The sequence below is a fragment of the Pristiophorus japonicus genome, chromosome 10 (assembly GCF_044704955.1).
Source record: "Pristiophorus japonicus isolate sPriJap1 chromosome 10, sPriJap1.hap1, whole genome shotgun sequence".
Classification (NCBI taxonomy): domain Eukaryota; kingdom Metazoa; phylum Chordata; class Chondrichthyes; family Pristiophoridae; genus Pristiophorus; species Pristiophorus japonicus.
The window spans coordinates 167,322,368-167,344,124 of NC_091986.1; the positions used below are offsets into that span (position 1 = coordinate 167,322,368).

The 21,757-nt window shown below is 45.4% G+C and overlaps 1 protein-coding gene across 4 annotated transcripts in view; it reads left to right on the top strand.

The window, feature by feature from the left end:
• The window catches only part of LOC139275187 (microtubule-associated tumor suppressor candidate 2-like), an 876,619-nt gene that overhangs the window by 762,370 nt on the left and 92,492 nt on the right, over positions 1–21,757 (top strand). The window lies entirely within an intron of this gene.

Genomic DNA, 21,757 nt, shown 5'->3' on the forward strand with positions numbered 1-21,757 from the left:
AATGGCCCAAGAATCTGAAGCCCTCCTTCCTGCACCATGCCTCAAGCCTCGCATTGATCCTCTCTATCTTCCTATTTCTACTTTCGCTGACGCATGGCACTGGGAGTAATCCAGAGATTATTACCTTTCAGGTCCTACTTTTTAACTTCTTCCCTAGCTCCTGAAAGTCTGACCATAGGACCTCCATACTTTCCCTCTCTCTGTCATTGGTACCGACGTGCACCACAACTTCTGGGTCACTTCCTTCCCCTTGCAGACTATTCTGCACGCTCTCTGTGATGCCTTTACCCTGGCTCCAGAGAGACAACACGCCATGCTGGACTCATGATGATGGTTACAGAAACGCCTGTCTGCCCCCCTAACTATGGAATCTCCGATAACAACTGCTTTTTTACGCTTTGCTGTTTCCCCCCTGTGCAGTCATTGGTGCCATTGTCTGGACTGCACTCCTTCAAAGTTTTCTGGGTCAGTGTGTTGAGGAACCAGGTTATGTTGAGGGAACAGGTTATTTTAGATCTAGTATTGTGCAATGAGAAAGGGTTAATTAATGACCTTGTAGTTAGGGAAGAGTGACCATAATATGATAGAATTTTATATTGAGTTTGAAATTGATTTAGTTAAGCCCAAAACTAGGGTCTTAAATCTAAACAAAGCAAACTACATAGCTATGAGGGGCAAGTTGGCTAAGGTAGATTGGCAAACTACATTAAAAGGTATGACATTGGATGAGCAATGGCTAGCATTTTAAAAACTAATACATAATTTACAACAAATATACATTCCTTTAAGGCACAAAACCCCCATAGGGAAAGTGGTCCAACCGTGGCTAAGAAGAGAAGTTAAAATTAGCATTAGATAAAGGAAAAGGCTTATACTGTTATCAAAAATGTAGTAAGCCTGAGGATTGGGAGGATTTTAGAATTCTGCAAAGGGGGACCAAGAAATTGAAAAGGAAAGAGAAAAAAGAATATGAGAGTAAATTAGCAAGAGACATAAAAACAGATTGTAAACATTTCTATAGGAATGTATATAGGAGGAAATTAGTGAACGTAAGCGTGGGCCCATTAGAGGCAGAGACAGGAGAAATTATAATGGGCAATAAGGAAATGGCAGAGACATTAAACAAATACTTTGTATCTGTCTTCACGGTAGAAGACCCAAAAAGCATTCTGGAAATAATGTGGAACCAAAGGTCTAGAGAGAATGAGGAACTTAAAGAAATCAGTATAAGTAAAGACATAGTACTGGAGAAATTAATGAGACTAAGTGGTGCCAAATCCCCTGGACTTGACGAACTGCATCCTAGGGTTTTAAAAGAGATAGTGCATGCACTGGTATTAATCTTCTAAAATTCCATAGATTCTAGAACAGTCCCCAAGAATTGGAAGGTGGCAAACATAACCCCCTGCTGTTTAAGAAAGGAGGAAGAGAAAAAACAGGGAACTATAGGCCAGTTAGCCTGACATCAGTAGTAGGCAAAATGCTCGAATCTATTATTAGGGATGTGGTAACAGGGCACTTAGAAAATCATAATATGATTAGGCAGAGTCAACATGGCTTTATGAAAGGAAAATCGTGTTTGACAAATCTGTTAGATTTTTTTGAAGATGTAACTAGTAGGATGGATAAGGGGAACCAGTGGATGTAGTGTATTTGGATTTTCAAAAAGTATTCGATAAGGTTATTGCACAAAATTAGGACTGATGGGATTGGGGGTAATATATTAGCATAGATTGAGGATTAGTTAATGGACAGAAAACAGAGAGTAGGAATAAATGGGACTTTTTCGGGTTGGCAGGCTGTAACTAGCGGGGATCAGTACTTGGGCCCCAACTATTTACAATCTATATTAATGACTTAGATGAAGAGACTGAGTGTAACATATCCAAGTTTGCTGATGATACAAAGTTAGGTGGGAAAGTCAGCTGTGAGGAGAATGCAAAGAGGTTGGGCAGGGTTGACTAAGTGGCCAAGAACATGGCAAATGGAAAACAATGTGGGGAAGTGTGAAGTTGTCGACTTTGGTAGGAAAATCAAAAAAGCACAATATTTTTTGAATGGTGAGAGACTGATAAATGTTTGTATTCAGAGCAACCTGGGTGTCCTTGTACATGAATCAGAGAAAGTAACATGCAGGTTAAACAAGCAAATGGTATGTTAGCTTTTGTTAGAAAAGGATTAGAGTACAAGAGTAAAGGGGGCCGAAATTGCCCCTTCCCTTAAGGCCTGCTACCGCCGGAAATTGGAGGCCATGCAGCGGAGTGCAATGGCTGCCGATTTTTCGTGTAATGGCTGCCATTTTGAAAATTCCGCTCCTGCGGTATCCCAGCGGTGCTCCTTTTCCCCCACTACCGCTCTGCTGCTGCCGATCCATCCTAAGTGCATCATCAGAGCGCGCACCGCCAATGTTTTCCCCCCTCCCCCGATGGTGAAATTCCACCAAAAAAATCTTGCCTCGCCGCTCGGTGCAACCAGCAGCTTTGCACTGAGCTTGGAGTTCTTCTAAAATGGCGGTGCGGCAGCCATTAAAGGGGAGGACCTAGTGCTGTTGCTGCCATGATTTTTTTTGTCGGCCGACTGTCATGTCGGACCAACAGTTATGCCCCCGGGTTTGGCTGGGCCACCAACAGGCTCTTGGGTGCCAGGCCGCTGGCCCGGCCAAAACCCTCCCTGGTGGCCCAGTGAACCGAACTTAAAGAATTACGCAGGCTCGCCCCTTTAAGTGAAGGGGAGAGCCATGGTGACATCATCAACGCTACATTGATGACCGACAGCAGCGGACTCTGCACCCGCCCCAACTTCCACCCCTCTAGACTGTGAACTTCCGCTTACTGCCGCACATCTGCTGCCATTATGACTGACTTCCAGTCCACTGGAAAAAAAAAAGCCGAAGAGCGGAATTTCACTCAAGAGGCCACCGCATCCACCACACTGCTTAAAACAACACAAACACGATAGGTGCGGCCCATTTCCAGCGTTGGACAATTCTGGCCCCAATTATACAGGGCATTGGTAAGGCCACACCTAGAGTACTGTGTACAGTTCTAGGGGCCGAATTTCAGTGCCGGCAGAAAGCTGGCAGACCTACCTTTTTTTTTTCCATTGGGAGAGTTGAGGCGGTTCCCCGGGCCACCAGGGAGCACTTAAAGGATTTTTTAATGCTGTACCGGAAGTCAGTCATAGTGGGGACGGAAGTGCGGCGGTAAGTCAGGCTGAGGGGCGGAAGTTGGGTCGGGATCGAGACTCCGCCACTGTCGCTCAGCGGTGGAGCGGTGGTGACATCACAGCGCATGTGCATCACCATGCTCTCTCCCCTCCATTAAAGGGGAGAGAATCAGGCATTTATTATCTTCAGCCACTGGGCCACCAGGGAGGGTTTCGGCTGGGCCAGCGGCCTGGCACCCATGAGGGAGATGCCAGGCTGTCTGTTGGCGGCCCGGCCGAACTCGGGGGAGCAGTACTCCTGCCGACATGGAAGTCAGCTGGCAAAAAAAAAGATGGTGGCTGCGGCATTCGTCCCTCAGCTTTAATGCCTGCCGCACCGCCGGGGCAGAGAGAGAGCAGATAAGGTACACCGACAGAGAAAGCTGTGGGGGGTACCGCGCGGCGGGGGAGTGATTTTTTTCAACTAAATTTGGGGCGGAGTATTCTACAGGTGAGTGAGAATGACGGTGTGCATTTTGATGACGCGCTTGCGGCGGTCATCAGCAGCAGGGTGTAATTGGGGACAGGCCGAAAAAACCCTGACCTTAATTTGGGTTGGGGCAGCCAATGGACTGCAACGTGACGGCCACTTGACCACCGCAAAACTTTGGTGGTAAAAACAGAGAGACAGACTATTACCTGAATAGTGACAGATTAAGAAAAGGGGAGGTGCACCGAGATCTGGGTGTCATGGTACATCAGTCATTGAAGGTTGGCATGCAGGTACAGCAGGCGGTTAAGAAAGCAAATGGCATGTTAGCCTTCATAGCGAGGGGATTTGAGTACAGAGGCAGGGAGGTGTTACTACAGTTGTATAGGGCCTTGGTGAGGCCACACCTGGAGTATTGTGCACAGTTTTGGTCTCCTAATCTGAGGAAGGACATTCTTGCTATTGAGGGAGTGCAGCGAAGGTTCACCAGACTGATTCCCGGGATGGCGGGACTGACATATCAAGAAAGACTGGATAAACTGGGCTTGTATTCACTGGAGTTCAGAAGAATGAGAGGGGATCTCATAGAAACATTAAATATTCTAACGGGTTTAGACAGGGTAGATGCAGGAAGAATGTTCCCAATGTTGGGGAAGTCCAGAGCCAGGGGTCACAGTCTAAGGATAAGGGTTAAGCCATTTAGGACTGAGATGAGGAGAAACTTCTTCACCCAGAGAGTGGTGAACCTGTGGAATTCTCTACCATAGGAAGTTGTTGAGGCCAATTCACTAAATATATTCAAAAAGGAGTTAGATGTAGTCCTTACTACTAGGGGGATCAAGGGGTATGGCGAGAAAGCAGGAATGGGGTACTGAAGTTGCATGTTCAGCCATGAACTCATTGAATGGCGGTGCAGGCTCGAAGAGCCGAATGGCCTACTCCTGCATCTATTTTCTATGTTTCTAAAATGGCGGAAAACGGGCCTTATACAGACCTGAATTTCGGCCCCCTGTTCTTACCTAAGGAAAGACATACTGACTTAGAGGGAGTGCAACAGAGGCTCACTAGACTGCTTCCTGGGATGAGGGGATTGTCCTATGAGGAGAGATTGAGTTGAGTTTAGCAGAATGAGAGGTGATTAATTGAAACATGTAAGATTCTTAAGGGGCTTGACAGGGTTAATGCTGAGAAACTGTTTCCCCTGGCTGAGGAATCTAGAACATGGGGTCACAGTATCAGAATAGGGGGTTGGCCATTTAGGACAGAGATGAGGCAAAATTTCTTCACTCAAAAAGTTGTGAATCTTTGGAATTGTCTACCCTAGAGAGCTGTGAATGCTCAGTCATTAAGTATGTTCAAGACAAACGTCGATAAATTTTGGGGAATTAAGGGATATGAGGATAGTGCGGGAAGGTGGAGTTGAGGTAGAAGATCAGCCATGATCTTGTTGAATGGTGGAGCAGGCCGAAGGGCCAAATGGTTTATTCCAGCTCCTATTTCTTATGGTCTTATATTAGTGATGCTGGGAAAGAGCGAGAAAATAAAATCAAACCGGGTTCCCACTCCAAATCACTGTCCAATTTCCCGCGGGGCAATTTCTCATGCGGGGCGGAAAGGGGGTCATAAGAAAATAAGAAATAGGAGCAGGTGTAGGCCATTTGGCCCCTTGAGCCTGCTCCGCCATTCAATAAGATCATGGCTAATCTGATCTTGGCCTCAACGCCACTTCCCTGCCCGCTCCCCGTAACCCTTGACTCCTTTATCGTTCTAAGATCTGTCTATTTCCACCTTAAATATATTCAATGACCCAGCCTCCACAGCTCTCTGGGGTAGAGAATTCCAAATATTCACCTCTGATAGAAGAAATTCCTCTTCCATTTCCGTTTTAAATGGGCAACCACTTATTCTGAAACTATGCCCCCTAGTTCTAGACTCCCCCACGAGGAGAAACATTCTCTCTGCATCTACCCTGTTAAGCCCCCTCAGAATCTTATACGTTTCAATAAGATCAACTCTCATTCTTCTAAACTCCAATGAGTATAGGCCCAACCTGCTCAACCTTTCTTCATAAGACAACTCCTTCATCTCAGAAATCAACCTCATGAACTTTCTCTGAACTGCTGACATTTGGTATGGAGTTGGGGCGTGCACATCAGACCGGTAGCATGGGCGGCATAGAAACCCATTCCCGCCGCTCCTGGCTCTGGGGAAATTTAGGAAGGGTCAGCCCATCCATCTGCCCCCGGGCCTATCCGCACCATTACCGCCTTAAGGAGGAGGGCAATTTTGGCCCCTAGAACTTCGGAAAATAAAATGGGCAACAATATTGGTAAGAAACAATGTAGAGCAGCAATGGGAAACATTTAAAACAGTGTTCAACAGAGTGCAGGAACAATATATTCTGCTAAAAGGAAAGAGCAAATTAAACAAGTTTGTTTAGAGGGGGAAAATAGAGTATGAGAGGAAGCTTGCTGGGAACATAAAAACTGACTGCAAAAGCTTCTATACATATGTGAAGAGAAAAAGATTAGTGAAAACTTGCAGTCAGATTCAGGTGAATTTATAATGGGGAACAAAGAAATGGCGAACCAGTTAAACAAATACTTTAGTTCTGTTTTCACAAAGGAAGACACAAATAACCTTCCGGAAATACTAGGGGACCGAGGGTCTAGTGAGAAGGAGGAACTGAAGGATATCCTTATAAAGTGGGAAATTATGTCTGGGAAATTAATGGGATTGAAGGCCGATAAATCCCCGGGGTCTGATAGTCTGCATCCCAGAGTACTTAAGGAAGTGGCCATAGAAATAGTGGATGCATTGGTGATCATTTTCCAACAGTCTATCGATTTTGGATCAGTTCCTATGGACTGGAGGGTAGCTAATGTAACACCACAGTTTAAAAAAGGAGGGAGAGAAAAAACGGGTAATTATAGACCGGTTAGCCTGACATCAATAGTGGGGAAAATGTTGGAATCTATTATTAAAGATGAAATAGCAGCGCATTTGGAAAACAGTGACAGGATCGGTCCAAGTCAGCATGGATTTATGAAAGGGAAATCATGCTTGACAAATCTTCTAGAATTTTTTGAAGATGTAACTAGTAGAGTGAACAAGGGGAAACCAGTGGATGTGGTGTATTTAGACTTTCAAAAGGCTTTTGACATGGTCCCACACAAGAGATTGGTGTGCAAAATCAAAGCACATGGTATTGGGGGTAATGTACTGATGTGGATAGAGAACTGGTTGGCAGACAGGAAGCAGAGAGTCGGGATAAATGGGTCCTTTTCAGAATGGCAGGCAGTGACTAATGGAGTGCCGCAGGGCTCAGTGCTGGGACCCCAGCTCTTTACAAGATACATTAATGATTTGGATGAAGGAATTGAATGTAATATCTCCGAGTTTGCAGATGACACTAAACTGGGTGGCGGTGTGAGCTGTGAGGAGGACGCTAAAAGGCTGCAGGCTGACTTGGACAGGTTAGGTGAGTGGGCAATTGCATGACGGATGCAGTATAATGTGGATAAATGTGAAGTTATCCATTTTGAGGGCAAAAACACGAAGGCAGAATTTTATCTGAATGGCGGCAGATTAGGAAAGGGGGAGGTGCAACGAGACCTGGGTGTCATGGTTCATCAGTCATTGAAAGTTGGCATGCAGATACAGCAGGCGGTGAAGAAGGCAAATGGTATGTTGGCCTTCATAGCTAGGGGATTTGAGTGCAGGAGCAGGGAGGTCTTACTGCAGTTGTACAGGGCCTTGGTGAGGCCTCACCTGGAATATTGTGCTCAGTTTTGGTCTCCTAATCTGAGGAAGGACATTCTTGCTATTAATGGAGTGCAGCGAAGATTCACCAGACTGATTCCCGGGATGGCAGGACTGACATATGAGGAGAGACTGGATCAATTGGGCCTTTATACACTGGAGTTTAGAAGGATGAGAGAGGATCTCATAGAAACTTATAAGATTTTGACGGAACTGGACAGGTTAGATGCGGGAAGAATGTTCCCGATGATGGGGAAGTCCAAAACCAGGGGACACAGTCTAAGGATAAGGGGTAGGCCATTTAGGACTGAGATGAGGAGAAATTTCTTCACTCAGAGAGTTGTTAACCTGTGGAATTCCCGACCGCAGAGAGTTGTTGATGCCAGTTCATTGGATATATTCAAGAGGGAGTTAGCTATGGCCCTTACGGCTAAAGGGATCAAGGGGTATGGAGAGAAAGTAGGAAAGGGATACTGAGGGAATGATCAGCCATGATCTTATTGAATGGTGGTGCAAGCTTGAAGGGTCAAATGGCCTACTCCTGCATCTATTTTCTATGTTTCTATGTTTCTATATTACATTCGATTTCTTCATCTAAATCATTAATGTATATTGTAAATAGCTGGGATCCCAGCACTGAAACTTGCGGTACCCTACTAGTCACTGCCTGCTATTCTGAAAAGAACCCGTTTATTCCTACTCTTTGTTTCCTGTCTGCCAATCAGTTCTCTATGCACATCAATACATTACCCCCAATATCATGTGCTTTAATTTTGCACACTAATCTCTTGTGTGGGACCTTGTCAAAAGCCTTTTGAAAGTCCAAATACTACATCCACTGGTCTCCCTTGTCCACTCTACTAGTTTCATCCTCAAAAAATTCTAGAAGATTTGTCAAGCATGATTTCCCTTTCATAAATCCATGCTGACTTGGACCGATCCTGTCACTGCTTTCCAAATGTGCTACTATTACATCTTTAATAATTGATTCCAGCATTTTCCCTACTACCGATGTCAGGCTAACCGGTCTATAATTCCATTTTTTCTCTCTCCCTCCTTTTAAAAAGTGGTGTTACATTAGCTACCCTCCAATCCATAGGAACTGATCCAGCATCTATAGAATGTTGGAAAATGATCACCAATGCATCCACTATTTCTAGGGCTACTTCCTTAAGTATTCTGGGATGCAGACTATCAGACCCTGGGGATTTATCGGCCTTCAATCTCATCAATTTCCCTAACACAATTTCCTGACGAATAAGGATTTCCTTCAGTTCCTCCTTCTCATTAGACCCTCGTTCCCCTAGTATTTCCGGAAGGTTATTTGTGTCTTGCTGAGTGAAGACAGAACCAAAGTATTTGTTCAATTGGTCTGCCATTTCTTTGTTCCCCATTATAAAGTCACCTGATTCTGACTGCAAGGGACCTACATTTGTCTTCACTAATCTTTTTCTCTTCACATTTCTATAGAAGCTTTTGCAGTCAGTATTTATGTTCCCTGCAAGCTTACTCTCATACTCTATTTCCCCCCTCCTAATTAAACCCGTGGTCCTCCTCAGCTGAATTCTAAATTTCTCCTCAGGTTTGCTGCTTTTTCTGGCCAATTTATATGCTTCTTCCTTGGATTTAGCACTATCCCTTGTTAGCCACGGTTGAGCCACCTTCCCGTTTTATTTTTACGCCAGACAGGGATGTGCAATTGCTGAAGTTCATCCATGTGATCTTTAAATGTCTGCCATTGCCTATCCACCGTCAACCCTTTAAGTATCATTCGCCAGTCTATCCCAGCCAATTCACGTCTCATGTTCATACCATCGAAGTTACCATTCTTTAAGTTCAGGACCCTAGTCTCTGAATTAACTGTGTCACTCTCCATCTTAATGAAGAATTCTACCATATTATGGTCACACTTCCCCAAGGGGCATCGCACAACAAGACTGCTGATTAATCCTCTCTTATTACACAACTCCCAGTCTAGGATGGCCAGCTCTCTAGTTGGTTCCTCGACATATTGGTCTAGAAAACCTAGAAATCCCTTATACACTCCAGGAAATCCTCCTCCACCGTATTGCTACCAGTTTGGTTTGCCCAATCTATATGTAGATTAAAGCCACCCATGATAACTGCAGTAGCCTTATTGCACGCATCCCTAATTTCCTGTTTGATGCCATCCCCAACCTCACTACTATTGTTTGATGGTCTGTACACAACTCCCACTAGTGTTTTCTGCCCTTTGGTGTTCCGCAGCTCTACCCGTACAGTTTCCACATCATCCAAGCTAATGTCCTACCTTACTATTGCGTTAATCTCCTCTTTAACCAGCAACGCTACCCCACCTCCTTTTCCTTTCCTTCTATCCTTCCTGAATATTGAATACCTCTGGATGTCGACTATATCCTGGAGTTCAGCCTCTGCATGTGCACAGACACAGGTGTCGTCCGCGTACTCTAGCTCGACGACAGAGATTGGGGTGGTCTTGGACCTGGCCTGGAAGCGACGAAGGTTAAACAGCTTCCCACTTGTTCTGTAGTTTTGTTCCACTCCAGCCACTGTTGACTGTGAGGTGGAGCATGACAATCAGGAAGATTGAGAAAAGGGTTAGAGCGATGACGCAGCCCTGTTTGACCCCGGTCCGGACGTGGATTGGGTCTGTAATGGATCCATTGGTAAGCATCACGGCCTGCATGTCGTCGTGGAGCAGGCGAAGGATGTTGACGAACTTTTGGGGGCATCCGATACGGAGGAGGACGCTCCATAGACCCTCGCGGTTGACAGTGTCAAAGGCCTTTGTAAGGTCGAAGGAGGCCATGTATAAGGACTGGCGCTGCTCCCTGCATTTTTCCTGCAGCTGTCGCGCTGCAAAGATCATGTCCTTTGTACCCCGTAGGGAATGAAATCCGCACTGTGACTCCGGGAGGAGCTCCTTGGCCATAGGGAGAAGAAGTTGAAGAGGACTCTAGCGATAACTTTCCCAGTGGCTGATAACAGGGAGATTCCTCTATCGTTGCCACAGTTGGACTTGTCTCCTTTTTTAAAGATGGTCACGATCACTGCATCTCTGAGATCTCCCGGCATGCTCTCCTCCCTCCAGATGAGAGAGAATGTAGAAATATTAAATGATTATTTTGCTTCACTATTTTCCAGGGAGATAGAACAGCTGGACATGACATTGGATGATGAGATGAGTCATGAGATATGTATTTTAAAATAAAAAGAGGATATATATTAAATAAACTAATCAAACTCAAAGAGGATAAAACCCCTGGTCCAGATGGATTGCATCGACACATTTTAAAAGAAGCTAGGGAAGAGAAAGCAGAGGCATTAATAATTAATATTTAATTATTATATATATTTAATAATTTGCTAGAAAAAGTTGTAGTGTCAGAGGACTGGCAGATAGCTAACGTAATACCTAGATTTAAGAAGGGGATAGAACATGTCCAGGGAATTATAGAGCAGTCAGCTTAACATTGGTGGAAGGAAAAATAATGGAATCCCTACTAAAGGAGAAAATAGAACATCTAGAAATCAATAATATAATAGCAAATAATCAGCATGGATTTCAAAAGGGAAAGTCTTGCTTGACGAACCTCATTGAATTTTTTAAAGAGAGAATAGACAATGGTAATGCAGTGGATGTAATTTATCTAGATTTTCAAAAGGCCTTCGATAAGGTGCCACATAACAGACTGATGAACAAGGTCAAAGAATGCGGAGTCATGGGACAAGTAGCAGAATGGATAGCTAGCTGGCTTCCAGACAGAAAGCAGACAGTAGGGGTAAAAAGGTAGTTATTCACAGTGGCAGAAGGTGGGTAGATCTACATGGATCCACAAGGATCAGTGCTGGGACCACTGTTTTATCACAATTTATATTAACTATTTATACTTTGGAAACAAAATCACAATTTCTACATTTGCGGGTGAAACCAAATTGGAGGCAATAGTCAATACTGAGGAGGACTGCAACAGATTACAGAGGACATTAATAAGCTTGCAGAATGGGCTTATAATTGGACACAGATAAATGTGTGGTATTACATTTTGATAGGAAGGATAGGGAGGTCACTTATTACTTTTGAGGGTGCGAGTCTAGGTGGGGTAGAGGAACAAAGGGATCTCGGAGTACAAATACACAAATCACTAAAGATTGCAACACAGGTTGGCAAGGCCATTAAAAAAAGCAAACCAAGCACTTGAGTTTATTTATATAGAATTGAAAAGTAGGGAGGTTGTGCTAAACCTGTTTCGAACCTTGATTTGACCACACTTAGAGTACTGTGTACAGCAGTCTGGTCGCCATATTATAAAAAGGATATAAAGGCACTAGAGAGGGTGCAGAGAAGATTTATAAGGATGATACCAGAAATGCAAGGGTATGCATAATCAGGAAAGGATGAACAAGATGGGTCTCTTTCTCTTGAAAAAAGAAGGCTCATGTGTGACCTAATAGAGGTCTTTAAAATTATGAAAGATTTTAATAGAGTGGATACAGAGAGAATGTTTCTATTTGTGGAGAAGAAAGAAAAAAGAAAAAAAGACTTAGATTTTTATAGCGCCTTTCACGACCACCAGACGCTTTACAGTCAATGAAATACTTTTGGAGTGTAGTCACTGTTGTAATGTAGGAAACATGGCAGCCAATTTGCGCACAAGCAAGCTCCCACAAACAGCAATGTGATAATGACCCAAAAGAGCCGAGGGCCCAGGGGCAGCATGGGCCAGCATGGGCCAGCCCACACCGCGATATGTGTGCGCACTAGGTCCTTGCAGCAGAGCAGGTCTCCAGACGTCCTGGTTAACCCTTGCCACTGGATAAACGCCTAGCTCTGTCAAGCCCATGTGGTGGCTGGTGTGCAACGGTCACCACACGTTAAAAAAATCCATGCACAGGCATCTTCCACCCTTTCAATTGGAATTCAGGACTGGAACATCGGGTTCTTCATTGAAACATCTGTGAACACATGTGGAAGCAAGTCATCCTCGTTCGAGGGACCGCCAATGATGATGATGATAATGACCAGATAATCTGTTTTTTGTTATGATGATTGAGGGATAAATATTGGCCAGGACACCGGGAATAGTTCCCCTGCTCTCCTTCGAAATAGTGCCATGGGATCTTTTACATCCACTAGAGAAAGCAGATGGGACCTCGGTTTAACATTTCATTCGAAAGACGAAAATCTGGAATAGCATAACTAAAGGTCATCAATATAAGGTAGTCACCAAGAAATCTAATAGGGAATTCAACAATAACAACAACAACAACTTGTATTTATATAGTGCCTTTAACATACTAAAACATCCCAAGGTGCTTGACAGAAGTATTATACGATACAAATTTGACACTGAGCCATGTAAGTAGAAATTAGCGCAGCCAAAGAGGTATGTTTTAAAGAGTGTCTTGAAGGAGGAAAGAGAGGCGGAGAGTTTTAAGCAGGGAATTCCAGAGCTTGGGGCCGAGGCAACAGAAGGCACGGCCATCAATGTTTGAGTGATTATAATCAGGGATGCTCAGGAGGGCAGAATTAGAGGAATGGAGGTATCTCGGGGGGGTGGGGAGGGGGGTGGGGTGGCGTTGTGGGGCTGGAGGAGTTTACAGAGAAAGGGAGCAGCGAGGCCATGGAGGGATTTGAAAATAAGGATGAGAATTTTGAAATCAAGGCATTGCTGAATCGGCGAGCATAGAGGTGATGAGTGAGCGGGACTTGGTGCGAGTTAGGATACGGGCAGCAGAGTTTTGGATCACCTCTAGTTTAAGTAGGGTAGAATGTGGGAGGCCTGCCTGGTGTGTGTTGGAATAGTCAAGTCTAGAGGTAACAAAGGCATGGATGAGCTGAGGCAAGGGTGGAGATGGGCGATGTTACAGAGGTATAAATAGGCGGTCCTGGTGGATATGTGGTCGAAAGCTCATTTCAGGGTTAAATATGACACCAAGGTTGCGAACTGTCTGGTTCAGCCTCAGACAGAAGTTGGGGAGAGGGATGGAGCCAGTGTCTCGGGAACGGAATTTGTGGCTTCGGTCTTCCAAATATTCAATTGGAGAAAATTTCTGCTCATCTAGAACTGGATGTCGGATAAGCAGTCTGGCAATTTAGAAAAAAATTCTTTACCCAAAGAGTGGTGAGAATATGGAACTCGCTACCACAGAGAGTGGTTGAAGCAAATAGTATAGATGCATTTAAGGGGAGGCCAGACAAGCATATGAGGAAAAAGGGAATAGAGGGTTATGTGGATAGATTTAGATGAGGAAAGACGGGAAGAGGCTCGAGTGGAGCATAAACGCTAGCATGGACTAGTTGGGCCGAATGGCCTCTTTCTGTGCCGTATATCCTCGGGAATCCTATGTAAAACCCAAAGATGTTTTATAAATACATAAAGAGCAAGAGGATAACTAGAGAGAGAGTAGGGCATACTAAAGCCCAAAAAGGAAGCTTTTGTATGGAGGCGGAAGACATGGGTATGGTTCTTAATGAATACTTTGCGTCTGTCTTCACAAAAGAGAGGGACGGTGCAGACATTGGGCTCAATTTTGCCCAAAGCCCTTTTTTGGCGTATTGCCAGAGTTACGCCCGTTTTTCTAAGCCAGAACTACTCCAAAAATAAAATGTGCCAAGTTTCCTTGCTTTATTTTTCAAAATTGGTGCCGCGCAGCCTGTCCTGTAGCCTTGGGGGGTGGAGCCAAATGTCTGGGTTGAAAAAATTATGCCGCCTCTTCTGCGCATGTCCGGAAAAAAAATGGACATTTTTGATATGATTCCTATGGGCGCACATGCGCAGTACAGCTCCCGGTTTGCAATCGGCCATTTTAAAAGAGCCAGTTGTGTGTGGGAACTTTAATTCTCATTGGAAAAATCGGAGCTGCAATACAAGATGCAACGCGGCACAAGGACCAAGAATTTCTTACAGGATGAAGTGGAGGCACTAGTTTCTGTGATTGAGAGCAGATGGCAGGAGCTGGACACCAGCAGAGGTCACATAAAAGTTCCACCCAAAGAAATGAAGAAATGCTGGAACCAACTTGCAGAAGATTACTGTGCAATGGTGACCACCCTGAAGTCTGGAGGCCAGTGCAAAAAGAAGTGTCAGGACCTTGGTCAAGTAGTTAGTGTAAGTAATATTTTCATTTATTCACAGGAATTGCAATTGTAAATGTGACCATCTGTATGTCCCACCCAGCAGAAAGACACCCTCTCTAAAAATATATATTTTCACCTTTGCAGAGGAAAGTGGCACACAACAATCGAGAAAGAACTCGAACAGGAGGAGGCCTGGCAAATCTGCACCCACTGACACCCTTGGAAGACAGGGTTGCTGCTTTGATGGGTCCTGCCTGGAGAAAAGCAACTGCGTAAGCTGGGCCCACACTCGAGGGAGAGGGTAAGTCCTGCAAATTCCACAGTCTGGCTTTGCTAAATGTTAAGTACTGCACGGGCTAACCATGCTTCGGTTCCTGGGGATCTCTCCCTCAGCTACGTTTCGGTTGATGCAATGTGCTATCATTCATCATCGTCTTCAAATCAGCCTGCTGCCTGCGCTGTGTGAGCCTAATCATGCCACCCACCCTGCCCCCTCCTCTGCTGCTAACCATTTGTCTGCTCTGTTATAATTTGCAGAACTTGAAACCAACCCTGACGATACAGAAGATGATTCAGATGAGGACGAGCCTGAAGAGGAGAACATCTGCCAATCCCACCTTCCAGACCAAGAGCATGGGGGGGAGGGGGAGGGAACTGATGAAGCCTCCACTGTTGTACTCACTTTTGAGAAGGTGCAGGTGCCACCCATTGAGGTGCTAGCCCCTTCCCTGAGTAGCGGTTTGAGTGTTGGTTGGACATTCCATGGTTTCCCACCGTCCGAGGCTGGGGATTCCAGTGGGATGCAGCAAGGCATAGCCAGGGCTCCACCGTCCCAGGCTGCGGGTCCCACTGCAATGCTGCGAGCCACATTCAGGGCGAGGAGGAGGAGGAGAGCTCGATTGCGCTCTCCTGAGGTGCACGATCTAACAGATGTGGTTCAGATAATGGCAATGAGTTTGGAGAGCATTGACCTTACGCGAGCACTCCTGTGCACCATCAGTGGGGTGGGTGATGAGGTATCGGGACTGTTGGGAGAAGTAACAACGCTCTCATAAGAAATGGGAACGCTGTCCGAGAACATGAGGGAGGGAATATCTCAGTCAGCTGAAACCATGTCGGTGCACACGAGGGAGGGAATGTCACAGGTAGCTGATGCGCTGTCAGTGAACCTGAGGGAGGGAATGTTGCAGGTAGTTGAGACACTGTTGGTGAACATGAGGGAGGGCAAGTCACAAGTAGTTGAGACACTGTTGGTGAACATGAGGGAGGGCAAGTCACAGGTAGCTGAGACACTGGCAGCGAACATAAGGGAGGGAATGATGGAGGTGGCTGAGACAATGTCAGGACACATGAGGGAGGGAATTTTGGAGTTAGCTGCTGCAATAAGGGAACACGGCCAGACTCCGCACCAATTGACAGAATCAACTGCCACTCCAATCCTCAGACCAGCCTCTGAAGAGGCCTAAGCCGGGTCTTCCACATTACCGCCTGCACCCCCCCTCCCCCCCACCCCATTAAGAAGTGCGTATTACCCGAGATGTTCGAAAGAATAAGCTTGGTAGCAACCCGAGAAACGCTGCGCCAGCGCCTGCAGGCAGGGGTGGTGGAGTCACCAAGACCAAGCGCAGCGGGTGGTCTTAGAATAAGGTGGAGGAGAGATGGGTGCAGTATTTCTTTGCTGCTGTTGTTATTATTGTTACTGTTGTAACTGTTCTCAAATTTTAAGTTTTTTGTAAGTTATGTAAATTTACAAGTTTAAAAGTTAATAAGTGATCTTAAAGTTTTTATGTGACCTTAGAGTTTGTAAGTGATCTTAAAGTTTGTAAGTGATCTTAAATTAAAACTTTAAAGTTTGATACAAGAATATGTTAATTAAAGTTAAGTTAAGTACAAACAAATATTTTGTTAAACTTTTGAATAAAATATATTTTAAATTATAACGGAATCATTTCCATTATTTGTTTGATCATTAACACAACTTTTGAAGTAAACAAGAATAATTTCCTTCATTTGTTCCATTAACACAACACAACATTACAGAACAGGTTCAAGCAGTAAACATGGTCCAAGTGGAAATGTTGCCACTGAGCCTTCAGGCAGCACAGCGTTCACGGATGAGCTGCTGGCGCAAGGCTCGAGCAATCGTTAACGGGGCAAGACGGCCCGCCCTCCTCCGCCGTTGTGCTCCGGGTTCAGGTAGTTGCATAGCTTCCTCGTCCTCCTCCTCATCATCTGCATCTTCCTCATCATTACCATCAGCCACTCTCACCTCAGGTGGGTCTTCTACTACCATCTGCTGCTGCCTCATGATGGCTAAGTTATCAAGCATGCAGCACACAACAGTGAACTGACCGACAGTCTCAGGGGAGTATAGCAAGTAGCCTCCGGAACGGTCCAGGCATCGCGTCGCAATTATGCTGCGCGTCGCAATGTGTAACATGTTATATTCCCGGTCAGCTTCCGGCCGGGTTACGTGTAGGGGCGTCATGAGCCAGGTGGCGAGGCCGTACCCTTTATCTCCCAGTAGCCAGCTCTGCCCTTCTGGCTGCTGCTGAAACATGGCAGATATAACGCTCTCACGTAGGATGAACACATCATGGGTGCTCCCAGGGTATCTTGCATCGACTGACATGATATGATGCATATCGTCACACATGAGCTGCACATTAATGGAGTGGAAGCCTTTTCTGTTCCTGTACATCTCGGAATCCTCCAAAGGTGCTCGCAAGGCGATGTGGGTACAATCAGTGCAACCCTGTATCTTTGGGAAGCCAGCAATCCTGGAGAAGCCCACAGCCCTGTCATGCATTGCCTGGGTGGTCATGGGGAAGTTTATGTAGTCATTCCTCCAGGCATATAATGCAGCAGTCACCTGCCGAATGCAGACATGTGTTGCATGTTGAGAAATGGCGCACACATCCCCAGTTGTAGCTTGGAAGGATCCGAATGCATAGAATGAAACTGCAGCTGTAATCTTCACTTCAACAGACAAAGCAGCTCTCCTGACGCTTCTAGGTTGCAGGTCTACTTTTACTAACTCACAGATCTCAGTTACAACATCTTTGCAGAAACGCAACCTTCTGACACGGTCTGCATCACTCAGGTGCAGGTACGAAAGCTTGTCTCGATATACCCGACGTGGGTAAGGCCTCCTGCCCAGCACCCTATGGGCTCTGAGGTTAGTCATGTGATGATGTCAAATCAATTGTCTCCTCCGCAGCACCATGATGCAAAAGGTTTGCACAAGGTATAGCATTGTCAGTATTGCTCCCATGCTTAAATGTTACCTTTGCAAGAAGCTTAAAACAGCAGGCAGGCAGGATAAGGTTCTTTGTTCTTTCTCCCCACAGGTCTGTATGGACAACACCCAGGTCTGAGCAGGCGCAGTGATTGGGAATGTCCCCAAACTGCCCAAACCCCCGGGCTACATTTGATGCATAGTGCAGTCTTTTGATGCCTTCCGTAGTCCCCCCCCCCACACAGCCGGGCTACATTTGATGCTTAGTGCAGTCTTGTGATGCCTTCCTTATGCCTTCCACAGCCTCCCACCCACCCAGGCTACATTTGATGCGTAGTGCAGTCTTCCGATCACCTTCCACAGCCCCCCTCACCTACCCGGGCTTGATTTGATGCGTAGAGCAGGCTTCTGATGCTTTCCGATTGCCTTCCACAGCTCCCCCCCCCCACCCACCCAGGCTTGATTTGATGCACAGAGCTGGCTTCTGATTCCTTCCAAAGCCCCACATCTCCTCTCCCTCCCCCCCGGACTTCTTTTGCAGCCGGGCCCCAAGCCCGTGTCCAGGCGCGGGACCGATTCTGCTGGCCAACGCTCCGACCCTCCAGCCCTGTGTGCAGATGTTCGGTGAGTTGAAAAAAAATGAAAACTTACAGAATTCCATCAAACTTCCATTTACTGCGTTATAAAGGTTAAAAAAAAATCTTTATGCATATTTAAGTCTTCTTGTCTCCCTCCAAAACTCCGCTGAAAAACAATGGCGTCTTTCTATGCCGATTTTTCAACGTGCGCTGCTTTTTCTTAACTCACCAGAAAGTTTTGTGGGAGTGGTCACATACGCCGACCTAGGAGAAATTTTTTTGGGGAAAATGAAAAGCCTGCAGAATCTGTGCTGGAAATGGACTGAGAAACAGCTTGTGGCTGAGGAAAGTGATGATCTTTCAGTTGGGAGCTTTTACTGTACATTTGCAGCTGTCAAGTAATCAGCTAGAGCAATGGCCACTGAACTCCCGCCAAAGGTTGACAGCCGTTGTCCCTGAGCAGCGTAGTTCCCGTGGCCATAAAGTTAAAGTGAAAAGCTAAGTTAAAAATCCTGTTAATGATCTGTCAACTAGATGCTAATTAGTTTAATTGGCTCGCCAGCCGCTGCCCGTCGGGTCTGTTCAGTGCTGACAGACCCAACATTGGGAAAGGTGCATTGCAGTGGATTAAGAGATTCAAATTTCCCACCCAACCTGCCACCGATCCCGCCCGCTTATCCCCCGAAAAATTCTTCCTGATGAGTCGAATAGCCTCCTTCTGTGCCATAAATATCTATGATTCTATGTAACAGGTTTTAAGCGAGTACAGAGACAGGGAAAGGGGTGGGAAGGAAAGAACAAAAGGGAGCACTGTGATAGGGTGGAAGTAAAGAAATAAAAGATGGGTCTAGAGGAGGTGTAAATTGTTACTAAAAGCTGCGGTCCAAAAAAATGGGGGCAGTGGTTATGATCTGAAATGGATGAACTCAGTGTTGAGTCTGGAAGGCTGTAAAGTGCCTAATCAAATGATGAGGTGCTATTCCTTGAATTTACGTTGAGCTTCATTGTTAATATAAATTGTGTAGCAGGCCAAGGACAGAGAGGTCAGAGTGAGAATGGAGCTGAGAATTAAAGTGACAGGTGCCCGGAAGCTTGGAGTCACACTTCCGGACTGACTGGAGGTGTTCCGCAAAGCTGTCACCCAATCTGGGTTTGGTCTCCCCAGTGTAGAGGAGACCGCACCATGAGCAGCGAATACAGTATACTAAATTGAAAGAAGTACAAGTAAATCGCTGTTTCTCTCTATTCTTAATTGCTATACAGTGACCTATGCTGGAAATTGCAGGTGTGTGGACATCAAGCTCAGGCTCAGATGACGTCATCAACAACCAAAACTGTCGCTGCTTTGCCAGCACCTCCCAGCCCCACAACCTCTACCACTGAGAAGGACAAGAGCAGCATTGTCATGATGCACGATCAGCTCCTCCTTCTCGGCCAATCACACGCCATCTTGACTGGGATGTGCACTGATGTTCCTTCTCCAATGCTAGGTCAAAATTCCTGTAGTTTCCTATCTAGCACCATTGTGGGAGCAACATCACCACATGGACCACAGCTTGTTCAAGAGGAAGGCCCACCACCACTTTCTCAAGGGCAAGTAGGGAAGGCATTAAATGCTGGCCTTTCCAAAGACACCCATATCCCAAGAATTCATTTTAAAAAATCATGACTAGAGGAAACTCAGCCATTGATGATATCAGCTGGCATAGTGGTCAAAAAGGGTCGCTAACTCAACAGGATAACTGCTGCAAATCCTCTCTCCTTCCACCAATGTCCATCACCCTCCCTTTGGCATTAACCAAAGAATATTTTTAAGCCACATAGTAGAACGTTGTCAAAAAGTGGTTTAGCTTTTTTCTGTCAAGTTATTTTGCTGAACAAGTAAACAATACCTAATATTCACTCCAATCTTGTTGTTGTGCTCTTAAGGATTTTGTGGCTATTTTTTCACCACCTCTCCTGCCTATTGCTGAACATAGAACAAACTTTTATATTGTACATATTAACCCAACCATGAAACTGATCTGTCACCAATAATAGACCCTTTGGTCTAGTATTTACTATTCCAAATGACTCTGTTCTTGTTTGAAACAACAAGGATGATTTTTGGATAACCGTGAATGCTGAAGATTGCAACAGTTGATTGCAGGCCGGGAAATAAGGTGGTGCTCACTCTTGCCAGATCACCACACATTTTTCATCTTTCAGCCAGTCTATGGTGCTCTTGCCCAAAACAGGCAAAAGCTTGTTTCAAGATCAAAATCAATGTAAATGACATTGAAACTAGCACAGGTATGTTTCCCAATCAGCGGCAGGAAGTTCTAGGTAAAGGAAATCACTGTTTAAAAGGGCAACAGCTTAGTTGGACCATGTAGAATGTAGACTTGAACTTTTCAGTGTTGGTTTATGACACCATTGATAGACAGTTTAGCTGCAGATGAAAGGGACAAGGTCTACGTAGCATCATTATCATTATCGCTGCACGCATCTTGAGGCAGCACTTCAGTAGAGCAAGGAATGGCCCACCAGCAGCCAGTGGCAGTGTACCCCCGATTTATAATTGCTCCATCATTCAGCTGCCGAGTCCCTAACCTCTGGAATTCCCTCCCTAAATCACTCCGCCTTGCTACCTCTCTCTCCTCCTTTAAAATGCTCCTTAAAACCTACCTCTTTATCTGCCCTAATATCTCCTTATGTGGCGCGGTGTCACATTTTGTTTCATAACACTCCTGTGAAGAGCCTTGGGATGTTTTATTATGCTGAAGGCGCTGTATAAATGCAAATCGTTGTTGTTAACGACAATCAGCCACAAAATATCCTTGCTGAAATACCATTGCCGGCAGCAAGTGCCACATGGCAGGAACTCACAGCAATTCTCTCAACATGTGCACAAAACAGTGGCCCAGAACAACTTTAGCAACAGTATCCTATGTACTAACTCAACTATCTTTGCAATGCGAATTCCTTCACTCTACACTCTCAGATGAAAACTGTGACACACAGCTAAAATAAATTGTACATGGCTAGTGGTTTTTGTTGGTCTGGTGCTTCCCCATTGAATGTTTTTGCTTTCTACGTCTTAGCCTCGTGCTCCTTCTAACTCTCCCCCAGTGGCATAAGTAAGTGAGGTGGCTGGCTGCTAGATGTCAGTGGAAGTCTCTTGGGATTGAAGTGCTCCTCGCACTGGTTCATTGGCGACTATCCGGCAACTGATGCTGCCACATCTACTGTGGTGGCCCTGCCTACTTTGTGGCACATATTTTCATTGCTTTATGGGGTTGTCATATGAAGAAAAGTTGAGCAGGTTGGGCCTATATTCATTGGAGTTTAGAAGTTTGAGAGGTGATCTTATTGAAACGTATAAGCTACTGAGGGGGTTTGACAGGGTAGATGCAGAGAGGATGTTTCCTTTCTTGGGGGAATCTAGAACTAGGGGGCATAGTCTTAGAATAAGGGGTCGCCCA